Below are 25,456 nucleotides of genomic sequence, written 5' to 3'. Positions count from 1 at the left end.
ATGTGACGTCCCATGGGGTGTGGGTGAGGCGCTCGTACTGAGAGATGAGATGAGCTTCCACGAGCTCCGTTACAGTGTTATAGACCCCAAATGCCAGGAGTTTGTAGGTTGGGGTCCGGTAGGGAGGTGAAGAGCCACCTTGTATGCCTGTCTAATAAGACAACTAAGATAGAGGTAAGGGAGGGTATATGTTAGGCGACTAATAACAAACGCCTGGACCAGACGCTGTAAGTCAGCCTCTATGTTTATTAGCAATGTGCCGAATAAGACGAATGGTCTGCGACATAGCAGCTGTGAGTTTAGCTAGTGTCGGTGTTTTTCCGATTGCCCTGAATAAGAAACACAACGCCGTAATGAGGGATACTTCTCGTATAGGCTGACCGCTAGCAGTAATGAAGATGCGATGATGATGGCGAAAACCGGGTAGACTTAGGATGAGGAGCAGCTCAGACGTCTGACGGAAGCGTGATAGATCACCTTCAGCTACGTGGCGTTCAATGACATCCACCGCTTGCTGAAGTGTGGGTTCAATTTCCACATCGTTGCCTACTTTCGAGGGCGATATCGCCCGCGTATAAGGTATGGGATAGCCAGGGGATAACATCTAATTTAGAAGGTAGAGTGAGCAAGGCGAGATTAAAAAGGAAAGAGGAGAGGACTAAACCTTGGGCCGTTCCATTGCTACCGTGGGCGATAGGGCCTGAGATTAAAGAGCCAATGCTTACTTCATCTGTATGACCGGAGAGAAACGTGCGTATATACTCGTAGGTACGGCAGCCGAGATTTAGTATAGAGAGGGTAGTGAGAATAACCATGTGAGAGATATTGTCGAAGGCTTTGGTTATGTCAAGCCCTAGGATAGACTTTGTGCCTGCTCTGGTAGAGGGGCATAATATCTCTCTGGACAGCTGCAGCATAATGTCCTGAGTAGAGAGATTCAGGCGGAAGCCAATCATAGTTGGAGGTAGGAGGCGATTATCTTCAACAAAATGGTTAAGCTGGTTTAGAAGGATGTGTTTCATCAGTTTACCAGCCTAAGAAGTGAGGAATATGGGGCGGAGATGCTTGAGAGCTATACGCTTGCTGGGTTTCCGTAAGAAAGTCACCCGCGCATGTTTCCATGAAGCGGAGATTTCACCCTGTATCCAGCAATACAGGCGTTGAGAGCTTCAATGAGTGGGTGATGCAAATTACGGAGTTTGTTGGAAATGCTGTCCGGTTCAGGAGCAGAGTTAGGGCGGCATTGAGTTAGATCGAATCTTACATCAGCATCCGAAATCTCCGCATCGAGAGCGGAGTTGGCATCGCCCATATAGTGGTGACAGGGTTGGGGTTGCGGCGTTGAGAAGCCATGGATGGAGCCGGGGTGTTTATGAACTATGCGGGAGATGTGTCTTGTTGGAATTTTTTGCAACTATTTGTGCCTAAACGGTAGCGGAGAAGTTGCCAGGTGCAAGGGATCCCGAGATAGTCACACATCGAATGTTGTCGCAAACTTCGCCCCATTGCTTATCTATATGAGCCATTCGTCGCCGAAGCATTCTCTTGTGGCGTTACATCTTCCAGCGGTTTTGTATGCTTTCGCGGGCCTGCTATAGATAGAGCAGACAGCTGTCTGCGTTATGTTGTTCAGCCATGGTAGGGGATCCCGTAGTAGTAGCAGACATGTCTGCCTGGAGGGTGGGGGCCCATTCGTCCAGGTTATCAATTCGGATAGGGCGTTCTGAGAACGTAGCTCACGAAACTTATCCCAATCGGCAATGATGGTCGGGAATTCTTTTCGACGGTACAAGGACGTGCTAAGAGTGGTCGCGAGGATATAGTGTTTGCTTAAGAGGATATCCCCGGTGTTCAGCCACTGATCCACCCGCAAATTTTTGCAGAACCCTAAGTGAACCTGGACGAATGGGCCTCCACCCTCCAGGCAGACGTGTCTGCTACTACTACGGGATCCCCTACCATGGCTGAACAACGTAGCACAGGTGAACAATGCAGCGGTGGCGTAGCGGTAGAACATCCGCCTCGCATGCAAGAGGACCGGGGTTCAAATCCCGGTGCCGCGCAATTCTCCACCGGATTAAAAGAAAAAAAATCCGCGTGTCGGTGGAATTGCATAAACAGGTTTGGGGTGCAACCTGATGCCGGTGAACACCTCCGGCAACGCACTCCCTCACCAGAACAGGAGTTGGCCACCCTGGTGCAGTAATTGGCCGCAACCTCTCATGATAAGCTCCACAAAACCCCGGGCCTCAGTCACCAGCGGCTGCGGAACAACTGACCACGGCGGTGGTCAGACCTGTGACGCAGCAGGGGGTGCTAAGAATGCCTGGCTCCGCTAGACAGGCCGCCATTGAAAACTGGCCCTGGCAGCGTTTCATGCTATAACCATAGCCAGTGAAGCTAGTTTAGCAGTGCTCTTACAGGAACTAGAGGGTATGAAATGGGATGTCATAGGGCTTAGTGAGGTTAGGAGGCCGAATGAGGCATATACTGTACTGAAGGATGGGCATGTACTGTGTTATCGAGGTTTACTGGAGCGGCCAGAACTACGAGTAGGTTTCCTTGTCAATAAGTATACAGCGGGCAATATAGGTGAATTCTATAGTATTAATGAGAGGGTTGCAGGCATCGTAATTATGCCTAATAAGCTCTATAAACTGAAGTTTGTACAGGCCTATGCACCTACATATAGTTATGATGACCAGGCAGTTGAAAGCTTCTATGAAGATGTAGAATCGGCAATGCGAAAAGTAAAGACGCAGTATACTGTACCAATGGGCGATTTCAGTGCTAAGATAGGGAAAAAACAGGCAGGAGACAAGGCAGCAGGTGACTATGGCATTGGTTCTAGGAATAGCAGGGGGGAGTTACTAGTTGAGTTTACAGAGCGCAATAACTTACGAATCATGAACACCTTCTTCAGCAAACGGAAGAACCGGAAATGGACATGGAAAAGTCCCAACGGGGAGACTAAAAATGATATCGACTTCATAATATGTTCAACCCCCGCCATTCTGCAACATGTAGAGGTAATCGGGAAAGTGCGAAGCAGTGACCACAGGATGGTGAGGTCCCGAATTAGCCTAAATCTGAAGAAGGAACGCAACAGATTAGTGAGAAAGAAACCCATCAACGAATTAGCGGTGAGGGGGGGGGGGGGCCAGAACAGTTCAGGATCTCGCTACAAAATAGGTATTCAGCTCAAACCGAGGATGGCGACATTACTCTAGAAGCAAGGAACAATAATTTCAGAGATATCATTACTGAGTGCGCGGTAGAAGTAGGCGGTAGGATAGTTAGAGAGGATACCGGTAAGCTGTCTAAAGAGACGAAAGATTTGATTAAGAAACGCCAGAGCATGAAAGCTTCCAATCCAACAGACCGGATCGAATTGGCCTAGATATCAAAGCTAATCAATAAGCGCAAGGTGGCCGATATAAGGAAGTATAACATGGATAACATTGAGCATGCTGTAAAGAACGGGGGAAGCCTTAAAGCGGTAAAGACGAAATTGGGCATAAGCAGAAACCAGATGTATGCGATAAGGGTCAAGGCAGGCAACGTCATCACGAATATGGATAAAATAGTCAAAGTAGCCGAGGAGCTCTATACAGATCTCTACAGTAGCCAAAGTAGTCGGGTCCGTAATGAGATTGGCGGTAGGGAAAAACAGTCAGACGTTCCACCAGTGACGAAGGACGAGGCCAAGAAAGCATTAGAAACTGTGAAAAGGGGGAAATCAGATGGAGAGGATCAGATAACTACAGATTTGCTGAAGGACGGGGGGGGGGGGGGATATCGTATTAGAAAAACTGGCCACCCTGTATACGCAGTACCTGGTGTTATCGACGGTACCGGAACCATGGAAGAATGCAAACATTATCCTCATTCATAAGAAAGGGGACTCTAAGGACCTTAAAAATTACAGACCAATCAGCTTACTGTCTGTTACGTATAAGGTATTTACTAAGGTAATCGCTAATAGAATCAGGACAACCGTAGACTGCAATCAGGCAACGGATCAAGCAGGGTTTCGGAAACGGTACTCTACTATCGATCATATCCATACAATCAATCAGGTGATAGAAAAATGCTCGGAATATAACCAGCATTCATTGATTACGAAAAAAGCATTTGACTCAGTTGAAAACTCAGCGGTGATGCAGGCATTGCGAAATCAGGAAGTAGACGAGTCGTACGTGAAAGTGCTGGAATGTATATACAGTGGCTGCACAGCAACCACAGTTCTGCATAAAGAAAGTAACAAAATTCCCATAAAGAAAGGTGTTAGGCAAGGAGACACAATCTCCCCAGTACTATTCACAGCTTGGTTAGAGGAAGTATTTAGAGACATGGAATGGGAGCAGTTAGGGTAACGGTAGATAGAGAATACCTCAGTAATCTGCGATTGGCTGATGACATTGTCTAGCTAACCAACTCGGGGGGTGAACTGCAAATAATGATTGATGGCATAGACAGGAAACGTAGAAAGGTAGGCTTGGAAATCAATATGCAGAAGACTAAGGTAATGTTCAACAGCCTCGAGAAGGAACAGCAGTTTTCGTTAGGTAGCGGAGTACTGGAAGTAGTAGGCGATTATGTCTACTTAGGACAGGTAGTAACCGCAGATCCGCACCATGAAAAGGAAACAACAAGAAGAATAAGATTGGGATGGAGCGCATTTGGCAAGCACTCACAGATTATGACTAGCAGCTTACCGGTATCGCTCAAGAGGAAATTAAATAACAGTTGCATCTTACCTGTACTCACCTATGGGGCTGAAACGTGGAGGCTAACCAAGAGAGTTCTACTTAAGTTGAGGACAACCCAGAGGGCTATGGAACGAAAAATGGTAGGTGTAACATTAAGAGATAGGAAGCGTGCAGAGTGGGTCAGAGAAATAACTCAGGTTACCGACATTCTAGTGGAAATTAAGAAGAAAAAATGGACATGGGCAGGACATGTAGTGGGAAGAGAGGATAACCGATGGTCGCTGAGGGTAACAAACTGGATTCCAAGGGAAGGAAAGCGTAGCAGGGGGCGGCAGAAAGTTAGGTGGGCGGATGAGAATAAGAAGTTCGCAGGGGTCAAGTGGATGCAGCTAGCACAGAACCGGGTTAAGTGGAGAAATATGGGAGAGGCCTTCGCCCTGCAGTGGGTATAGTCGGGCTGATAATGATGATGATGAGTTCAGGTGAATTGTCAACAGACAGGCTGTTTCCTACGCGGTTGGGAGGGTCAGTAATGGGTGAGGTCCAGTTCCTGTTCTCGCAGCCACAAATTCTTACTTTTTAGGTCAGCAGTGCGGTACCCCCAAGCTGGGAGGTGGGCATTAGAATCTCATACAATGAGGAGACCGAAGTGGTGCGCCAGCTTGTTAACACGGGAAAGAAGAGGGGTGAAGTAGCGTCTTCTGTTTTGGGGGGAGCTATAAATAATTAGGATGAAAAGGCTTTGATCATACCTTTTATGAGGGAGGAGTTCCAGCTAGGCGCAGTCCATACAAACGTCGTCTAAGAAGTGTTGGACGGCTGGTAGATTGAATAAGGATAGTAGTGTCGGGGGCATTGACATGCAGATGGGAGTACTGTTTATAGCCAGATAGCTTCACTGGGCCATGAGTTTCCTGAAGGGCGATTTAATCGGGAGGAATGTCTGAATTTCAGACGTACTGCTGCAGGCTTTCTCGCTTACGGTGGAATCCCCTGCAGTTCCATTGCCACGCATTAAGTAGATGGCGGGGCCCAATGGTGAAGTGTGAGTGGAGCTAGGATGGGATTGGAGGTTGGAGCTGGAGGCAAGGGATTGTTTGGTTTGACACGACTGGATGCAAGGGCTGCCATAGCGTCGCCTCTAACATTGAATTTGTTGCATGATGATGTTGAATTGTTTCTGGATTTGTTGCTGCATTCGTTGCTGCATTTGTTGGTGCAACTGATGTATTTGGTGCTGGATTTTTTTAGAGAACGCAGCAAACTTTGTTGCTAGCTTAGCATCAATTTTGCCTCTAATGCTTCCTCTAGGCGAGCCTCCAATTTTTCTATGTCTCCAAAATTAACGTACCGTTCGATGCGGGAGGTAGCTTCGCGCTTAACGGAAAGACTGGAGGTAGTATCTTTTGCGGTGTAGTGGATGTCAGGGCCTGAGACATGGTGGTGAAAAGATGCTGGAGAAGCGGGGTAAAGTTGTGGGAGATGCCAAAGCTGTTGCAAGAAATGGACATTTTAAGGAAGCATGTTCTTGTTAGAGTCGGTGGTTACAAACTTTAAGGGCTGTTATCATGGAAGGCTTGCAGTTCTGAATCATGAGACTGAGATTGCGAAGAGTGAGAAGCCGCAATTGTCCATCTCACCTTATCATTTGTGAAGGAGGATCCCCGTTGAGGAGGCAGCTTGTAGCCCAGGGATGGGAAGGACACGGAGCGGTTCCGGCTGGAGCGCCGATAGGAGGAGGAGGAGCGGCCGGAATCATTTTTGCGAGGTGACGTCAGCTCCTTAATGGCGGGTCCGAGACCGAGGACAATGCGAGGTAGGCGGACTGTCTCAATTCGTCGCCTGAAGCTTGCGTTGCCGTACAGCAGAGGGCACTTTGTAGCGGCGTTTTCATTTGGTGGAACGAGCCTAGAGAGGACGGGAACAAACTACAGACGTGGGGGTACATTCGCGGTCTTCGTGAGGGTCCCGCACTTGGCAGAGAGGACATATCCAGAACTTGGGAAACGGGCAAATGTCTTCTCGGTGTCCAATTTTGTGACAGTTAAGACAGGCTTCCACTTTGTTTTTGGATATGTAGCAGCGCACAGTACTGCCGGCATAGGACACTTGATGGGGGACCTTTGTCTCTGCGAAAGGGACGATGGACTAGGTGCGACCTAAACGGCCGGCGTAAATAATGTGGTGTTCCGGATTCGGGGGTACCAAGTACTCCATAATTTTCTCCTGGGTCTCATCTACATATCGAGTGTGAATGATACTTCATACGTATTCAATTAATGGGGCCAAATAGGTGGCAGCTAAGTTGCTTGTCGGACCGAGAGTGATTGACTGGATCTTCGTATGCGTAATGGCAAGGTCACGGTTTGGGGTGCTGAAGGTCAGGGTGTTGTGAACACAAACCGAAGGCGGTCGGCTTCGGTGTCGGAGTAAGCTAAACCGAGGCTTGAGATGGTGGCTCTGCGAAGAGCGTTCTTGTCCCAAGCCACGTGGAATGAGGCCTGCGCGAGGCCGAATGATGATTTTGAATTCTTTAAGAGGGAGACATGGCAGCGGCAGAACTTGGCGGGGCATCTTGCGTAAGGTGGAGGGAGTGAGTGAGTGAGTGAGTGAAAACTTTATTGAATATTCCAAGGGTTTCGCGGTTGTGAAGTCTCCGTCGTCTTCTCTGGCGCTGGCGACTTGAGACTTCTCGTCAGCAAGGGTGGGCCCCTATTCCAAGGCTCCACTGAGTCGTGCTGCATCAGTCGCGTGCTGCACTAAGGCCCTTTGGGTCGCGAGCTCGCCGCTGGTGAGCCGACTCTCCCATTGCTCCGCACTCGGGTCTTCGTGTTGGTGGAATGCTTTGTTGCGTTCGCATTCCCACGTGATATGATAAAGTGTAGGTGTGGCATCGCACCAAGGGCAGGTGGCTCTGTATTGTGTCGGGAACATTTTATTAAGTATGTGTAGGTTAGGAAAGGAGTTGGTCTGTAATCTGCGCCAGCCGGTCGCTTCCTCCTTTGTTAGGGCTTTGTGTGGTGGTGGATATCTAATTCTAGCTCCCCTATGCAAGTGCAAGATCTCTGCGTATCCCCCCTCGCAAGCCTGTAGGCGGAGCTCCGGAGCATCTGACTGCCCTGCTCGGAATGCGTAACCTCGAACTAGGCTGTCTGCTCTTTCGTTCCACCCTATGCCCGTGTGGCCCGGGATCCAGATTAGGTTATGCCTGGGTTTCTCCTCGGCGGAGGTTGCCCCGCTGAGTATTTTAAGGGCTGTTCTGCTGATCCTGCCCCTCGTGTAGTTCCTGCACGTCTCCTTCGAGTCCGTCAGTATGTTGAGAGATCGGCCCGTTCTGTAGCCTTCTGCTGCCGCCAGCGCGACGGCAATTTCTTCGGCCTCCGCTGTGCCGGCGACCTTTGCCGGGGCACACGTGATCATGTTTCCTTCCTTGTTTACCACTACCGTCGCGGCTACGCGTTCTCTCTCGCGCGGATATACGGCAGCGTCCGTGTATACGGTGTTGTCTAACTGGGCTAGCGTTCTCTCAACGTACTCGGCCCTCGCTTTTCGTCTGTTTTCGTGAAGATTGGGATCCATGTTTTTCGGCAATGGTCCCACGTTAATGGTTTTCCTAAGGTGGTCCGGTACGTCCGCGTATCTGGAGACAAATTCTGAGACGCGCTATGCTTTTTGGACGAGGAACGCGACTCTACAAGCGACGGGTTTGGGTTGGCGTTTCAAAGACGACGAAGCGGTGGAGCCGCATTCATAGCAGCGAGCTACGTAGGTCCAGTCTGTGGATGCATACTCTTCAGGGGGTAGGTCCTCCCCCTCCACGGGGACGATGTCCATGCTTGGAATAGCACTGGGTCCGGCGACGAAGCGAAGCCTGTTGCCATGACGATAGGCTTAGCGAGGCTGGTGCTGAGCTCGGTGGAATAAAGTATTCATGCAGGTCCCAAAAACAGAGTGCCGGTTCCAAAATGGCTGAGCAGTTCATAAATTGCGGAATACACAATACAGTACTGTTAGAAATAAAACATTGCTCAAAATAGAAAAATTAGCCCGTGCTCACAAGCACATGCGTCTACATAGCAGCCCACCTGGTGACCGCGACTACAAGCAACCCTCAGGCTTGCGCATTTTTCTAGTGCAGATTCTGCAGTGATCTTGGAACATTTTCTAACTCGCCTTCGTCGGTGCCGTGAATAACTAATTTAGGCTCCCAAACGCTTGTTAGCAGAACTGATAAGCACTCGGTAGTGCCCAAACTATTGTCTTGTTGCTTCAGTTAGGTTTCCGCATGCAATTATTGACATCAGTGATAATGCCCCCGTAACTGTGAAAATGGATCGGGTCAGTAAAGACATGGGAAGGCTCGCCAGTATTACCTACTAAAGCCGTACCTAGCCGTATGCAAAGGTGAGCGGGCGACAGACTGCTCGTCAGTAACGCTGACTGAACTCTTCCATAAGCCCCATCTAGGCGATTATGCTCCGTCTATTACGCTCGGCAGACTGGCATCATCGTTTAGCAAGCCATTCCTCTCTCTATTCGGGCATCTCCACTGCTCTCTTCGCCTTCTTACTGTCATTCTCTCTTTGCTGCTGATATGCGCCACTTTTTACGCTCTGCTGGCGGCTGCGTTTCGATGGAGGCGAAACTGAGAGACGTCCGTGTGCGGTGCGATGTGAGCGCCGAACTGCGAAAGGAGAGTGAAGCAGAAAGAGAAGTTTTATTTCCACCAAACAATTTCCACAAGCATACAAAAAATTCCTGAACTGATAAGGGCACATGCACACAAAGAGAATATATTGTGTACGTACGTACATACACAAACGCACATTCCTCACAGACCAATATCACTATACAAAACACTATAAGGTACTTATACAAAATAAGATCCAATACATGATTTCTCAGAGGGGGAAACCATAGAAGGGGGATTCTAAAAAAATTAGCAGAATCAGTATTGGAGTAGCGCGAAAGCACGGATGCTGCTGTTGGTCGCTTCTGGTGGCTTCTAGTTACTTCTAGTTGCTTAATTCACTTCTTGTTTACCCATTTTAGTCTTTGGTACTTTAAAATTACGCACCAATCCCTTTCTATGCCTTTTTCGGATCTGCTTCCGGTTGCGTGACGTCAAATTGTCTACGTCACATTCATTGACTTCTTTTTTACCCATTTTAGTCTTTGGTTTCTATGCCCTTTTTTCGGCTCTACTTCAGGTTGCGTGACGTCACACCCTTGACGTCACATCCACTACGGTACCCCTTTTCTCTATTTTCGCTTTCTGATACTCCCCTGATGGGGCTGGGACGGGTAGGTCACCGCCGCTTGCGGCGGATGCTAGCCTGCCAAAGAATATTTATCTCTTGTAGGCCTAACGCGCCGATCCGTATCGGTCTCCATCCTTCTCAAGCGGACACTACACTGGACCTTACATTCTCGTCACCGCGTCGTCTTCTTCGGCGCTGGGACTGAGGCAGCGGATTACGTAGACAAATATTCTATGTAGACTGAACTTCAGGCGGCCCTTCTTTGTCTTGAAGATATACTAACCAAAATTGACCTCGAGTTCGCACCACATAAAACAGAATTGATTAGTATGGACGGAAAACACAAAACCAACCCCAGTATACAGATCCATCTTCACATCGGAGGCAACACCATCACCTCCTCAAATGGGCAAATCCGCCCGCATTCTTCGCCTGCCCATCTCAAGCTGCAACAGTTCCCAGAAATGGGTTCATCAGCTACAACGCCTTTGGCCAGCACTGCTACACACTATTCGTCGCCTGTCCAACCGGCATGATGGTGCGCGGCAACACGCCTGCCGTGCCATGGCCCGAGCATCGGCGGTCGGAAAAATCCTCTATGGTACACCCGTCCTCCAACTGTCGAAGACTAAATACGCTAAGGTCGAACGCCTTCATCGCGCAACACTATGCACTATTACCGGTCTACCTAAGCACACTCCTATAGCCGAACTTGGGCGTTTGGCCGCTCTTCCACCGCTCACTACCATCGTTACCGAGTCACAGACGCGTCATCGAATACGTCTAGAGAACACTGTTCAAGGGCGTCGCCTGCTGGCCTGGGAAGAACAGCGTAACGACAAAACACCAGCCCTATATGCATCTCTTCCCCCTTGGGAGATGCCAGTAGTCACACGCCTCCATCGCCGAACTATAAACCGCGATTTTGTTATTCCCCGGGAGCTCCTCGCTGCCCATCGCCAACAAGAGCGAATCCCTGATACGACTGATATATACACCGACGCATCGATTACAAGCAAATTTGCATCTATGGGCTGGGTATACCATGACAACCCTTCCCTTTCAGGCGCTTATGCCTGCCACCTACCTCAAGGTACCCCTCTTCATGCTGAACTCCTCGTGATTTGGGGAGCCTTGTCAGGAGTGCCTTGCATCGGAACTGGTTCAATACGTATTCTTGCTGATTCCTATGAAGCTTGCAAGGAAATCGCTACTCCGGGTTCATAAGATGCAACAGCTACGGCCATACAGCGTCTCCTTAAACGCCACCAACTCGCGACCAGAACTGTCACTATTCACTGGACCCCAGGTCACTCGGACAAATCAGGGGGCAATGGGATGTCCACATTTACTTCCCCGCCCCCCTTGCTTCATCCTTACTCGACCTTGGGCGGGCAACTCACCCCTTCTCTCGCCTTTATGCCCTACACTCTGACCAGTCGTGCTAGCCTCAGTCAGCATCGCATGCAGGTGGCCACACCAGACCCACCTTTTACGACAAAATCCCATCTCACCCGAAGTCAAGAAGACTTCTTGAATAAGCTCATCGCTCATGCCGCTTACACGACATGTATTATGACCCGCTAGCGTCAGTATACGGAAAAAATGATTACGTGCCCCCACTGCACGACTCTGGCGGCATATCTCATCTACTCTGGGATTGCCCTGCTTTTTCTACTGGACGCTCCGAGATCAAACCCTACCGCCTCAACTACTGTTCCCTTCTAGAAACTGATGCTAACACACCAATGATATTTGTCAAGTATGGCTCGCTTAGTGGCCTGGTTAGAGCAATGTGATTCGAGTGACGACCTGAACAATGAAGCTCCTGTCTACTCCCCTTTATCCCCATCCATGGCCATGAGCCTTTCCATTCAATAAAGGACATTCAATCAATCAATCGATCTTAATTGCACCCGCCACCGTTTTGGTGGTGGACGAAGGCTGTTGTTGCGGCGCGCGTCTTTCTCTCCCTCTTCTTTTTCTTTCTTCTCTATTTTCTCTTCTGTCTGCACGAAGTGGCGTCCGTGTGCTGTACGATGTCAGCGCACGTTAAAGATATCCAGGTGGTCGAAATTATCCGTAGCCCTCCACTACGGCTCCTCTTTCTCTCTTTCCACTTTCACTCCGACCTTCCTCCCTTCCCTTACGGCGCGGTTGAGGTGTCCACAGAAAAACAAGTGAGACAGTTACCGCGCCTTTTCCTTCCTATAACAATCAACAATCAATCAGGCAGCGGAGGTGGCTCAGCTACAGAGCCAGCAGCAGGCACGTGCATTTTCTTTTCCTTCTTCCTACAGCCACAACAACAACACTCCTACCTTAATTCATCTCTTTCCTTACGGCGCGGTACAGGTGTCCACAAATCAAGTGTGACAGATACTGTGCCTTTCCTTTCCTGTGAACCAGTTATTCTAATTATTTACCTAATAACTTGACCTAATCATTTTTTCGGACAAAACATTATGTCACCCTCTATTGAGTGAGACCACTCATTAACCTCTACCACTGCTCAATTACAACTGCTGCGGACACAATATTCGGACACGTTCTGCGGACAGAAATCTGTGAATATAGCGAAGTAATCTTTTCGCATTAATAAAGCACGACAGGCTTCTCAAGTCTGCTCCCCCGTACAACATAGAAGCGCGTCTGCCAGCGCCGCAGAAACCGCGCCTCAGCTACGCTTTCTAAATGATCAGACAGATACTTCCAGGTGACGAGCCGCAGGCTCTGCATATGTGTTTAGAAAAAGTTTTATTGGACATTCGCATTAGATATTCACATAAGCGGCAGCAAAGGACCAAGACAGGTAATGCACATGATTAAGAACAAAGGAAAGTGTCAGACGGTTGAGCATTGCGTAGTGCCGCAGCACAACCCATACAAAAATATCTTATGGTCAGCTATAGAAAATCCTTTGTATGGTCGGCTATAAAACTTTGGCCCAAATATCTATAGCCGCTTCTATGGCTGTCTTTAGGTTTTTCTATAGTCTGTTCTATAGAAGTCTTTAACCTGTTCTATGGACTTATGGATCCGTATTTACTGCAGTCTTTAGCATTTTTGTTTTATGGTCAGGTATAAACGTTTATGGTCAGCTATAGAAAACCCTTTCTATGGTCGGCTACAGATATTCAGCCCAAACAGCTATAGCCGTTCCTATGGTAGCCTTTAGGTTTTTCTATAATCTATTCTATAGAAGTCTTTAACCTATTCTATAGACTTATGACACCCTATGTACTGCAGTCTTTAGCATTTTTTTTATGATCGCATACAAATGTTTATGGTCAGCTATAGAAAATCCCGTCTATCGTCGGTTATAGATATTTGGCCCAAAAAACTATAGCCTGCTATAGAAGTCTATAACCTATGGACTAATTCTGGTGTTCTAATGTAAGTATGTGCAGTCTTTAACATTTTCTATGGTCAGCTATAGAATATTCGCGCTCGCGCACGCTTGTGTGTATGTACGTGCGTGTGTTTGTGCATGCGCAAGTGTGTATGTGCATGTGTATCATGCTCAATATCTTCGGACGTTTATTTTCAATTCGATGAATAAATAACTGAAAATTGGCCAGCAGTTCCCACGACTAAAACCATCATGGGTCGGGAGTACTCACTGCAGGCGTACTTCTATGCGGCGACAGAGCTCCCACCAGTTATACCAATATTGTGCGCAATCCATTTGTATTACAGCGTTGTAGCTGATGACATACGGTTTCTCGTTGCATACAGCACACAACTCTTAATCAAGCTAGAGTACAAGTAGCACGAGGGATTCGAACCAACGATATATGTACTTTCATATAAGGGTGTACGCCTACTGGTCTATAGCTTTTGGTAGATACAATATTCTATAGCAAGCTAAAACAGGTTATATGACTTGCAGTCTTGCCCGGAGTACCCGGGTTCGAACCCGACCTCGGCGGCTGCGTTTCGATGGAGGCGAAACGAAGAGGCGTCCGTGCGCTGTGCGATATCAGCGCACGTTAAAGATCCCCAGGTGGTCGAAATTACTCCGTAGCCCTCCACTACGACTCCTCTTTCTCTCTTTCCACTTTCACTCCCACCTTCATCCCTTTCCCCTACGGCGCGGTTCAGGTGTCCACATAGCAAGTGTGACAGATACTGCGCCTTTCCCTTCCTGTGAACCAATAATAATAATAATAATAATAATAATAATAATAATAATAATAATAATAATAATTATTATTATTATTATTATTATTATTATTATTATTATTATTATTATTATTATTATTATTATTATTATTATTATTATTATTATTATTATTATTATTATTATTATTATTGTTATTATTATTATTATTATTATTATTATTATTATTATTATTATTATTATTATTATTATTATTATTATTATTATTATTATTATTATTATTGCTTGCAGTCTGTAGCTTTAGAGGCATTGACATTTCTATAGACGGCTAAAGATAACTGTATGGCTACTAGTCTATAGGTTCGAGAGCATGCACTGTTCTATAGCCAGTTAAAGCCGCTTATATGACTTGCAGTCTGTAGCTTTAGAGGCATTGACGTTTCTATAGACAGCTAAAGATGACTGTAGACTACTAGTCTATAGCTTCAGGAGCATACACTCTTCTATAGCTAGCTAAAGCAGCTTATATGGCTATCAATCTGTAGCTTTAGAAGCCTTGACATTTCTATACACAGCTAATGATAACTGTATGACTACTAGTCTATAGCTTCAGGTGCATACACTTTTCTATAGCCAGCTAAAGCAGCTTATATGGCTATCAGTCTGTAGATTTAGAGCCATTTATTTTCTATAGACATAGATAACTGTATGACTAATAATATATAGCTTTAGGAGCATACACTGTTCCATAGCCAGGTAAGCAGCTTATATGGCTTGTAGTCTGTAGCTTTAGAGACATTCACAATTCTATAGACAGCTAACGGTAACTGTATGACTAGTTGTCTAAAGCTTCAGTAACATACACTTTTCTATAAACAGCTAAATCAGCTTATATGGCTTGTATTCTGTAGCTTTAGAGGCATTCAAATTTCTATAGCGAGCTAAAGATATCGGTATTACTAATATTCTATAGCTTCAGGAGCATAATAGCTTCCTAAAACTGGTTCTATGGCTTGCAGTCTGTAGCTTTAGAGGCATTCAAATTTCTATAGACAGCTAAAGATAACTGTGACTAACAGTCTATAGCTTCATGGCTATACGGTTTTTTATAGTTAGCTAAAGAGATTTTCTATGGTCCAGAAGCTATAGACAAAGTGGTATAGAATTTTCTACAGCTGCCTATAAATATTTCATTGGCATTTTATAGCTGACTATAAAATTCCATAGATAGACATAGCTGCCCACAAACTTTTCCATTGAAGTACATAAACCATTTTTGTATAGCAAAGCATGTCAATATGGTATTAACATGGCCGACGCGGGAAAATGAAGTACGCAGAGTGAAAAAAACGATATTACGTGTAGAGAGTTGATTGTGCTGCTCTTCTTCACAACCATATAGATCAGAACACGTGAACAAGATGGCTATCTTCGCATCAGCATGGCATTTCACACGAATGTGGGCGGAAACTGAGATCGCCCATTGTTCCTGACTGTTAGGATGTCTCAATACATCAAGACTTTACATGCATGTTTCGCGCCAACTGGACTGATGGCAAATAGCATCCACATTTCTGTTTCGAAAAGCTGTTCTGGGGCGGTGAAAACAGAATCGTTCACAGAGGGGTGGCTGCTCCTGGCCGCTCCTGGCCCTAAGGGGCTGGAACAGGTAGGCAATTGCCGCTTATGGCGTGGGCTAGCCAGCCAACATATCTTTATTAAGAATGCAATACTGCTCTAGGTTTCGAGCCTTCAGCGTAGCGCGGCCGGTAGCCACGTCTTACCCACGTGACGCTGTGACGTCACACCCCACGTGACACTAGGGTGTGGGCTGGCAGGAGCTGCCAACTTGGGTCTCTCGTTTCACAATGGACGGTTATGTCAGAATCAGACTGCTAGGGCCCTGGCATTCACGTTACCCCAATAGACCACTGAGGCACGTTCACACGGCTTGGTTAAAGCGGTGCTTTATAAGTGGGCTCAGGAAGAAGAAAAAAAGAAAAACGCTCGGTCACCAGCAGCTAATGCTTTCGCTCAATATTAGGTTCAGCAGCGTTCAACCCTTGTAGTTTTTTTCTGTTGTAGACCGTCATTGCACCCACTACACTACGGTGGCGGACGACGGCTGTTGCGACGCGCATCTTTCTCCCCTCTTCTTTTTCATTTTTCTCTATTTTCTCTTATGTTGTTGTTGTCGCTGTAGCAAGAAGGAAAAGAAAATGCACGGGCCTGCTACTGGCTCTGTAGCTGAGCCACCTCCGCTGCCTCGTGCAGACATAAGAGAAAAAAAAAAACTGATTTATTTATAGGAAGGAAAAGGCGCGGTAACTCTCTCACCTGTTTTCTGTGGACACCGCAACCGCGCCGTAAGGAAAGGGAGGAAGGTGGGAGTGAAAGTGGGAAGAGAGAAAGAGGAGCCGTAGTGGAGGGCTACGGAATAATTTCGACCACCTGGGGATCTTTAACATGCGCTGACATCGCACAGCACACGGACGCCTCTTCGTTTCCCCTCCATCGAAACGCAGTCGCCGAGGTCGGGTTCGAACCCGGGTTCTCCGGCACAGTAGTCGGGCGTCTTACCACTGCACCACCCCGGCGGGGCAGACGTAAGAGAAAATAGAGAAGAAAGAAAAGGAAGAGGGAGAGAAAGACGCGCGCCGGAACAACAGCCGTCATCCACCATCGAAACGGTGGCGGGTGCAATGACGGCCTGCAACAGATAAAACTTCTGTGACAGGCTAGCCCCCGCCGCAAGCGGCGGTGACCCACCTGTCCCAGCCCCATCTAGGGAGTACACCGCACGAGGCAGCGGAGGTGGCTCAACTACAGAGCCAGTAGCAGGTCCAGGCATTTTCTTTCCCTTCTTCATTCAGTCGCAACAACAGGAAACAAACGCGCAGTATCTGTAACTCTTGTTCTATGAGCACCTATACAGCGCCGTAATAGAAATAAGCAGGGGGGGGGGGGGGGGCGGAATGAATGTTGAAAGAAAAACAGAGGCGCCATAGTGGGGGGCTGTAGAGTAGTTGTGACCACTTGGGGATCTAAAGTGCACTGATATATGGGGGGGGGAGGCTGTTCCTGGCCCTACGGGGCTGGGATGGTAGGTCAACGCCGCTTGCCGCGGGAGCTAGCCAGCCACCGAATGTTTTATCTGTTGTAGGTCGTCATTGCACCCGCCAGCGCTTCGGTGGTGGACGACGCTGTTGCGGCGCGGGTCTTTCTCTCCCTCTTCTTTTTCTTTCTTCTCTACTTTCTCTCTTCTGTCCGCACGTTTCCACTTTCACTCCCACCTTCCTCCCTTCCCTTACGGCGCGGTTGCGGTGTCCACCGAAAACAAGTGAGACAGTTACCGCGCCTTTCTCTTCCTATAAATAAATCAGAGGCAAGTGTGACCGCCGGGGTGGTGCAGTGGTAAGACGCCCGACTACTGTGCCGGAGTTCCCGGGTTCGAACCCGACCTCGGCGGCTGCGTTTCGATGGAGGCGAAACGAAGAGGCGTCGTGTGCTGTGCGATGTCAGCGCACGTTAAATATCCCCAGGTAGTTGAAATTACTCCGTAGCCCTCCACTACGGCTCCTCTTTCACTCTTTCCACTTTCACTCCCACCATCCTCCCTTTCCTTACGGCGCGGTTGCGGTGTCCACAGAAAACAAGTGAGACAGTTACTGCGCCTTTCCCTTCCTACAAATAAATAAATCAGACAGATACTGCGCCTTTCCCTTCCTGTGAACCAAGGCAGCGATGGTGGCTCAGCTACAGAGCCAGTAGCAGGCCCGTGCGTTTTCTTTTCCTTCTTCATCCACGCCAACAACTGATATCGCACAGTACAGGGACGCCTCTTCGTTCCGCCTCCATCGAAGCCCATCCGCCGACGGTCGGGATCAAACCCGGGTACTCTGGCACAGCAGTCGGCATCTTAACCACTGCACCACCGCGGCTCAGATATTCCTGCTAGAGGCAACAGTTTTAGAGCGATAGTTCTATCCTCATCGCGACCACCCTCCAGAGAATTTCAGCATATTGTCACAGAAGCCGGTAGAACTAAGTAAGCAGGTTTACTTTCACCAGCAGACAAGCACTGGCGAAAGAAGGCACGGCTGGCTAAAAGACTAGCGAGCGAGCTCCCCGAGTGAAGACAAGCGCGTATCAGTCTTTCGAGCTCGACCACATGGCGGCGGCAGTCATAATTAACGCTGAGGTCGTAGGGGTCCCGATTCCGCAGGGCGAGGTCAAACAGAACCGTAAGTGGCGGGAATGTCACGTTCAAGTGAAGAAATCAGAAGCAGTCACAGGAAGAAAAAAAAAAACGTGGCTTGACCTAGAGACCATGGAAGGGCTTTATTCTGGTAACATGTGCAACTTATGATAGGGCTTGCCGTCGGGAGGAACGTCATATATCAGCGAGTTATATTCGCTGTATTCGACTGGACTGGAAAGAATCACCCAGGCAGAACAAACCACCGGCGCATTAATGGAGTATGTTGGCGATTGACTGGTCCAATGTTGGGACGGACATTGCCACTACAGTACCAATATTGCGCCGACGGTTCGTACTGCCTGTGTATGATGACGCTTAAGCTTCGCCTCAAGAATAGGCGCGATAGCGTCCTTAACACCGCTTTTCCATTCTTAATCAAGGGCTCCTGGCCATCTAGCGCGGAAGCTGCTGCCTGACTTCCTCAAACAATAAATGTTTATCCTCCTCCTCCTCTTGGTTTGGCTTATGGGGAAAGAAAGGCACGGTATCTCTCCTACTTATCACTGGATGCCTACATTTGCATTAACGATATACAATTAGAGGTACACGTGTCTTCGGTTTGAATTCCTGTTCCGAACTAGCCTCAGAATTAGATACATGATTGGTTTTGACAGGGGTAAAATGTCATGACCTCCCCCTGAATATTGCACAAGGAACGGTTGCGTAGCTCCTCTTTCTCTCTTTCCACTTTCTCTCCCACCTCCCTCCCTTCCCTTACGGCGCGGTTGAGGTGTCTACAGAAAACAGGTGAGACAGTTACCGCGCCTTTCTCTTCCTATAAATCAATCAGTCACAACTCCGATACAAATTTTGATGCCTTTCCACTTTGAACAAAAAATAGTTGTGGTTTAGCTCTAGTTATACCTAGTTGAATTGCAAAAGCAAGGGTGGAATCTTCTTGTGCCTACTACATTATTTCCCTATCACGCCCTATCAGTGTAAGGTGCTACATTATATGGCACACTTAAGCTAAGCTACCAGCCCACATATGAGTTCACGCTTCAACCAAGCCGTATGGACGTGCCTGCGTGTCGTAGGTAGAACACTTTAATGTATGGGTAAAGGGAATGCTGACACCACCCTCCCATATAAAAGGAGCGACACGAGTTTTCAGCTCCTGCCCATGGCATGGGGGTAACATGGATTCAAATGTCATGGCAGGCTGGTTTTTTTATGACGAGACCGCAGCTAAGCATCTTCATGGCGTAACTGCGGCCAACCTGTCATGGGGCTAGGGAAAGCGGGCGAAAGAATACTTCTTAGACTTTTTGCTAATACTCTACTGTGCCCGGCAGTACTCAAACATTTTGACCCTTCCTTTTCTGGCATCTGCCCTTTCTGTGGAGAGGCAGCTGACACCTTTCACATGGTTTGAGCATGCCAGCTAAATCCTTCTCTTTTACCCATAACCCCTTCTTCTACCCGAGAGGACTGGGAGGCGGCCCTGCTCGGCTGCCTGGATCTAGCGGCACAACAACACTGGTCCAGCGAGCTCGTGTGGTGGCCCAGACAAATGGAGTCCCGGAATAAGGGACTCCACCTGGTATAGTAAGGGGAGCGGCCCACTAGCGGTGGCTCCCCAAGCAACCTTACTTTTGTAAAAAATGCTTTCACCACCACCACCACCACCCGAGGTCTCGCTTTAGCGAGACCTCGATGTGTACTCCTCTGCCCGCAGAGCACACATTTAGCGGGAGCGACCGGCAGTGGCGCCGACTGCGGCGCCATTTGGCGGAGCTCGGCTAAGCGGTTGCTAATCGCGGCTGCTCAAGGTCATTCGTAGCCGCGGCCACGGCATACGCGACGAGCTGAAACTGGCGTAACAAAAAAAAAAATTGGCTGGGACTTAGCTCGGTTAAGCCCGGATATCAGAAGCGAAGAGCTTCGGCGATGCCATGTTACGCGCATGGCATTACTTACCGGTCTTAAATCTCGCAGATGCCACAGTCTTCCGCAGACGTCACATACATGACCGAACGGATTGTCCTCAAACTCAGTCTTAAACATCTTTGTAGCACCAGCGCTTTCACTCACTTTCAGTGTGCAGTCTCTACACCGGCGACTGTTCAGTTCGTCGTCGACGGTCTCGTCACTTTCACTCTGCTCGCTGTTAAAACTGGTGGCATTGAAAGCCGTCTTTGAGCCTCTTGTCGTCGTCGTTTCGCCAGGCGCTCCTCTCTCTGCTTAGGGGTCTCCACTGTTCGTTGGTCTCGACGCCTCTCATTATATCGTTCTTTTCTGCGTTCGAAATCTTCGTTAGTTGTCGTGCTCGCTGCACTCAAACGACGCTCAGCGTCTCTTTGTCGCCATGTAACAAGGCGAGCCTCCCGCTCTTCCGGCGCTTCAGCAGCTTGTTGAGCCCTACGTCTGGCATTTCTCCGCTCCTTCTCGGCCAGTGTTCACGTCACCACTTCCGCATCGTCTTCTTCCATGGCTGCCTACGCTCCCCTTAGAGAGCTCCTACATATATATCGACCGCTCCGACCACACCCGCGTATCTGCAGCTGCGCGTGGCAGCAGCTAGGTCAACCGGCAGAGCCAGCATGCGCCTCTCATCTGACGTCACGCGGTTATCGCAGAGGTGTGGCAGCGGCGGCTCGACCACGTGCTCCTCTACTCTGACGTCACGCAGTTTCGCGCATGCGCAGCTGTGGCTTTTTCTGACGACGATGCCACGCTCACCCCTGTGTAACCTAGTGAAGCTTTTCGCTTCAAAAAAATATTTACTGATGCATGGTGAGAAATCTTCGAAGGACGCCTGTCATTCAACGTCTGTCTGTTTCTCCTGCCAACCCTCAGGGAGTCATCTCACAGCGTGGTCTTCATGATGTCTGCTGCGCTGGTGATGATGCTGCTGGGATTCATGCTCATCTTCTTTCTCGTCCAAAGGAGAGATCAAGGTGAGATTCTATTCGAAAAATGGCCACTGGGCTTGCCGAATGGTCCCCTTACTTGTCTACTCTCGCAGGCACCATTGAACTCCTCCTTTACATTTACCAAAGCTTTCCCATTCAGTGGAGTTCAAATTTGTATTTTTGCCAAATTTTGCTCATTTTGCTCGATGACCTTCTTCTAGGAAATCTGCGGTGAATCTGCGAGCGTCCGTGTACTAGCGTAAAATGCCCAATGCTGTCATAAGATGCCTTTGAAGCTCTTTTCTTACTGGCGTGCTGAGCCGGAATACTGGAAAATTGTTAAAATGCCATTTTCGGCCTATCGTCAGATTACCTTCGTCAACAATATTACACAACTGCGCTCTTTTCATGCCGCTGTCATATTCATTGGTTGCGTTACTTGCACGTTAACGCCTGCGGTAAAACACTCCAATACCGCTCTTGGCAACCCATCATATTTTGTGAACGGTCCAATGAGTATGGTTGTAATCTTAAGCAGTGACGTAACCAGGAATACTTTTCAGGAAAGGTTATATTACACCGGTCAGAAATTAAATGGAAACAAATGACTAAAGGGATTGTGAGATGCAGTGCTCAGAACATTTCTGGGGGTGTACTGCCACTGAAGCAACCTCCCCCCCCCCCCCCTACCTCTCCACTACGCCCCTCTTATCTTAAGGGTGTTCTATTATTTGCAACATTTGCCGTAAAAGCGGCACTTTTCCTGCCTTGGCACTAAGGTTTGCAAGCACTTTATGACAACTAGGGAACATGCAGATCATTTATTTAGAAACCTATCAATACCAAATAGTCTTGCATGTTGTTTTAAGAGAAGCGTATAGTTCAGCCAATTACCGGAACATTTAAAACGCTGGAAACCAGTAGAAGTAACACAAAATATAGAAAATAATGTTTTATTAAAAGGCTATAGACACCGAACTTCGGTGACGTTTTTCTTATTGTTAATTATGCGTAGGCCATTCCTGTATATCGACCCGCGCGCAGTAATCACCTACGACTGCCAAATAATGTATACTTTAATTTTCCTTTTTTACCGGTTTAGGCTTCAGCAGCCGAGAGATGGCTGTGACGTCACAATAAAGTCTAGAGGCGCGGCATAAAAGCATCGATTCTATAATCGCTGATTCTCCACTTGTAGTGATCCCTGTTCGTGAGGCAGGCTGGCTTTATCATTGCAGATAATTCAAACTACACAGCAATGATTATATCGCTGTATTTCCATCCCTCGCGTGACCGAGACTTGACTGTGACGTCACAGCCATCGCTCGGCTGTTGAAAACGAAACCGAATCAGGTGACAAAAACAGGCGATGCGAAGTTGACGTGCTGATACATGTACAGTTATATCTTAGGCATCATTAAAAACTATAAACACGAACCCAAAAATTAGGTGTCTATACTCCTTTAGGCTCGTTGTCACCCGAGGAGTCACGATCGGCCTCTATACTTTTGTAATACCCTGTTTTCATTAATGGCAACGTTTTTATTTTGCCTACTAATGAAGCAGGTTTGATGCAGAAGCAGTTTTCTGATTAGTACGCGTATGAAATTGCCGAGAATACCATATAAACCAAAGAAGCTTTATTTTAGTCCTATGGGCGGTCGACAGCAGAAGGCTGTAGGTAAAACAATATTTATAGAAAGAGTAAAACAAGCCAATCATGCGAAATGCATGCCGATATAAGGTACCGTCTCTCGTCTACAGTCTGCAATGAACACCGGACGAATTGGCCACGAAGTAGCGCCAGAGTAAGGTCGCTCGAGGCACGAGGCATCCCGTAAGCATTTGCTGTCTGCTATACCTTTAATGAGGAATCATTTCTTGTCTGATGAGTGGTGCCACCAAGTGTTTGGTTTGGTACGGTTTATGGGGTGTAAAGTCCCAAAGCGACCGAGGCTATGAGAGATGCCGTAGTGGAGGGCTCCGGAAATTTAGACCACCTGGGGTTATTTAACGTGCACTAACAACTCACAGCCTACGGGCGCTTTGCTTTTCGTCTCCATCGAAAAGCGATTTCGATGGAGACGAAAAAGCCTCACCGATATACCAAACAGGATCATCCAGGCCAACTTGGACGCGTGTCTCGGAACCAGAGGTTTTCGGGGCTTCACGGCAAGGAAGAAGTCAAACACTATAGCTGTGTGGCTCCCGACACTTACTGCGGTGGAACGTGTCCAAACGCTTAGTTACATTTCAGTCACAAGTGAGATCTCAGTGCCTGTGCAAGTGTATCTAGTTGAAGGCTCCGACTTGCAGCGTTGCGTTGTTTACAACGTCGACATAAACGAAGATCAAACCACCCTTCAACGTGAGCTGTACTGCCCAACGCACCGAGTCATACAGGCCCGACACATAGGAAAGGGGCGTTCCTGCATGATCACCTTGCAAGGCCCTCCGACACTCCCAGCTTGTCTGTACTACTACGGCTGCATATTAAGGCCACGGCCGTATAAACCGAGTGTGGTTTACTGTTATAACTGTTTTCGGGCAGGGCACATGCGCAAATCTTGCCCCTTTGCTACTGCCGATGAAGGTGCGTCTGAAGGAAAAGTTACGTACCGATGCGGCCTCTGCAAATCGGACGACCACGAGATAACATCTCCAAGTTGTCCGACAAAGCAAAAGGCAACGCAGAAGGCTCGTCTTCGGAACACTAAGCGTTGGCCAATAGAGGACATGACGCCGGTGCAGACATCCAATCGCTTTGCAGCTCTTCAGTGGAATGATGACGAGTGGCCAGAGCTTCCTGAGCCCGCTTCGAATGCACCTCCAGCTAAGACAAAGTCTAATGATACGGTGCTCAAGAAACGCCGTCGACAACAGCCAATACAGCAGTGTACTGATCTACCAGACGACGATATGGCTGTAGTGGATGAGCAAATCAATCGTCTCTTAGCAGAGGTCTCTAAGCTCCGACAACACCGCGAAATGCTTGCTCGACGTCGGCGAGTTGCAGAAGTAACCGCCAAATCTAGTAATTGCCCAACACAACCGCCTTCATTCCGCGCAACAGGGCCATTTGCTGCCTCTTCCCAGTGTAGCACAACGCCCAATGATAACTCTGCAACATCGCTGCTCCGCTATATGGTCAACCAGTTATCCAACCTGACATCTGTGATACTACAGCGCTTGGACTAGCACACAAAAATGGCGAAATCCGGTCGTCCTGGTGTACTACAGTGGAACTGTAGAGGCATTTCCACGAAGGTTGCCGAGCTCAGGACCCGACTGCGATTTAACAAGCTTCGGGTGTGGGCTATGTTACTTCAGGAAACGAACGCCTTGCCATCTATTCCTGGCTTCAGCGGCTACGTGTCCCCTTCAATGACCGACCGTCGCGTGCAGACTGCTTCTCCCCCGGGAAAGGCGGCGATATATGTCGAAACGAGTATTCCTCATGTACGCCTTTCTCTCGAAAACTGGTGCACATCATACCAAGAGGTAGTAGCAGTTGCTGCGAAATTTCTGAAAGGAACAGTTGTTCTTGTTTCTTACTACGTTCGACCAGCTGGAGGCGCCTCTTCCCGTATTAATCTTGGCTGGTTATTAAGTGTTCGTCAGCAATACCCCGGGTGTCCAATTTTAGTCGGAGGCGACTTTAACGCCCCTCACCCAGATTGGGGGTACCCGACTGCAAGCCCTCGTGGTAGGCGTGTGCGGGACGCCTTCACTGATGCCCTGTTTGTTCTGCTTAATCACCCTGGGACAGCAACACGGCCTGTGCGTCACATACATAGTGCTGCTTATGCTCCAGACTTGACGTGGTGGTTGGGCGCAGGAACTCCCTCATGGCACATGGAGCCGGACTGCTGGGGAAGTGATCACCACCCTATCCTCATCGGTCTCCATCCCTCCCGCCTCCGCCCTTTACGCCGCAAATGTTCTGTGATAAACTGGGACAGCTTTCGCTCATGTCTCGACAGTATGTCTTCAGATTCGCCGTCACTCCTTGTTGACCGTATACAAAGAGCACTAAACAGCGCTACGACTACTACCTGGATTGATGTAGGTCGACCGGCACCAGATCTCGGCCTGCTTAACCTGTGGGCAGCTCGCCGTCAAGCTGAGCTGGCTGCTACACGAGACCCTACTTCGGGGCAGGCACGTACACGACTGAATTATCTCACCGCGAAGGCTCGGAGATATGAACGCGATCTATCGCGACGCCAGTGGCATGCATGGTG

At 48.3% G+C, this 25,456-nt stretch overlaps 1 pseudogene; it reads left to right on the top strand.

The window, feature by feature from the left end:
- The window catches only part of LOC146179788 (uncharacterized), a 148,009-nt pseudogene that overhangs the window by 55,128 nt on the left and 67,425 nt on the right, over window positions 1–25,456 (top strand).

Source organism: Amblyomma maculatum, chromosome 9 (genome assembly GCF_055883805.1).
Source record: "Amblyomma maculatum isolate TAMU_Amacu chromosome 9, ASM5588380v1, whole genome shotgun sequence".
Taxonomy (NCBI): domain Eukaryota; kingdom Metazoa; phylum Arthropoda; class Arachnida; order Ixodida; family Ixodidae; genus Amblyomma; species Amblyomma maculatum.
The sequence above is the reverse complement of the archived record's forward strand: the minus strand, read 5'-3'. Positions and strand labels throughout refer to the sequence as shown.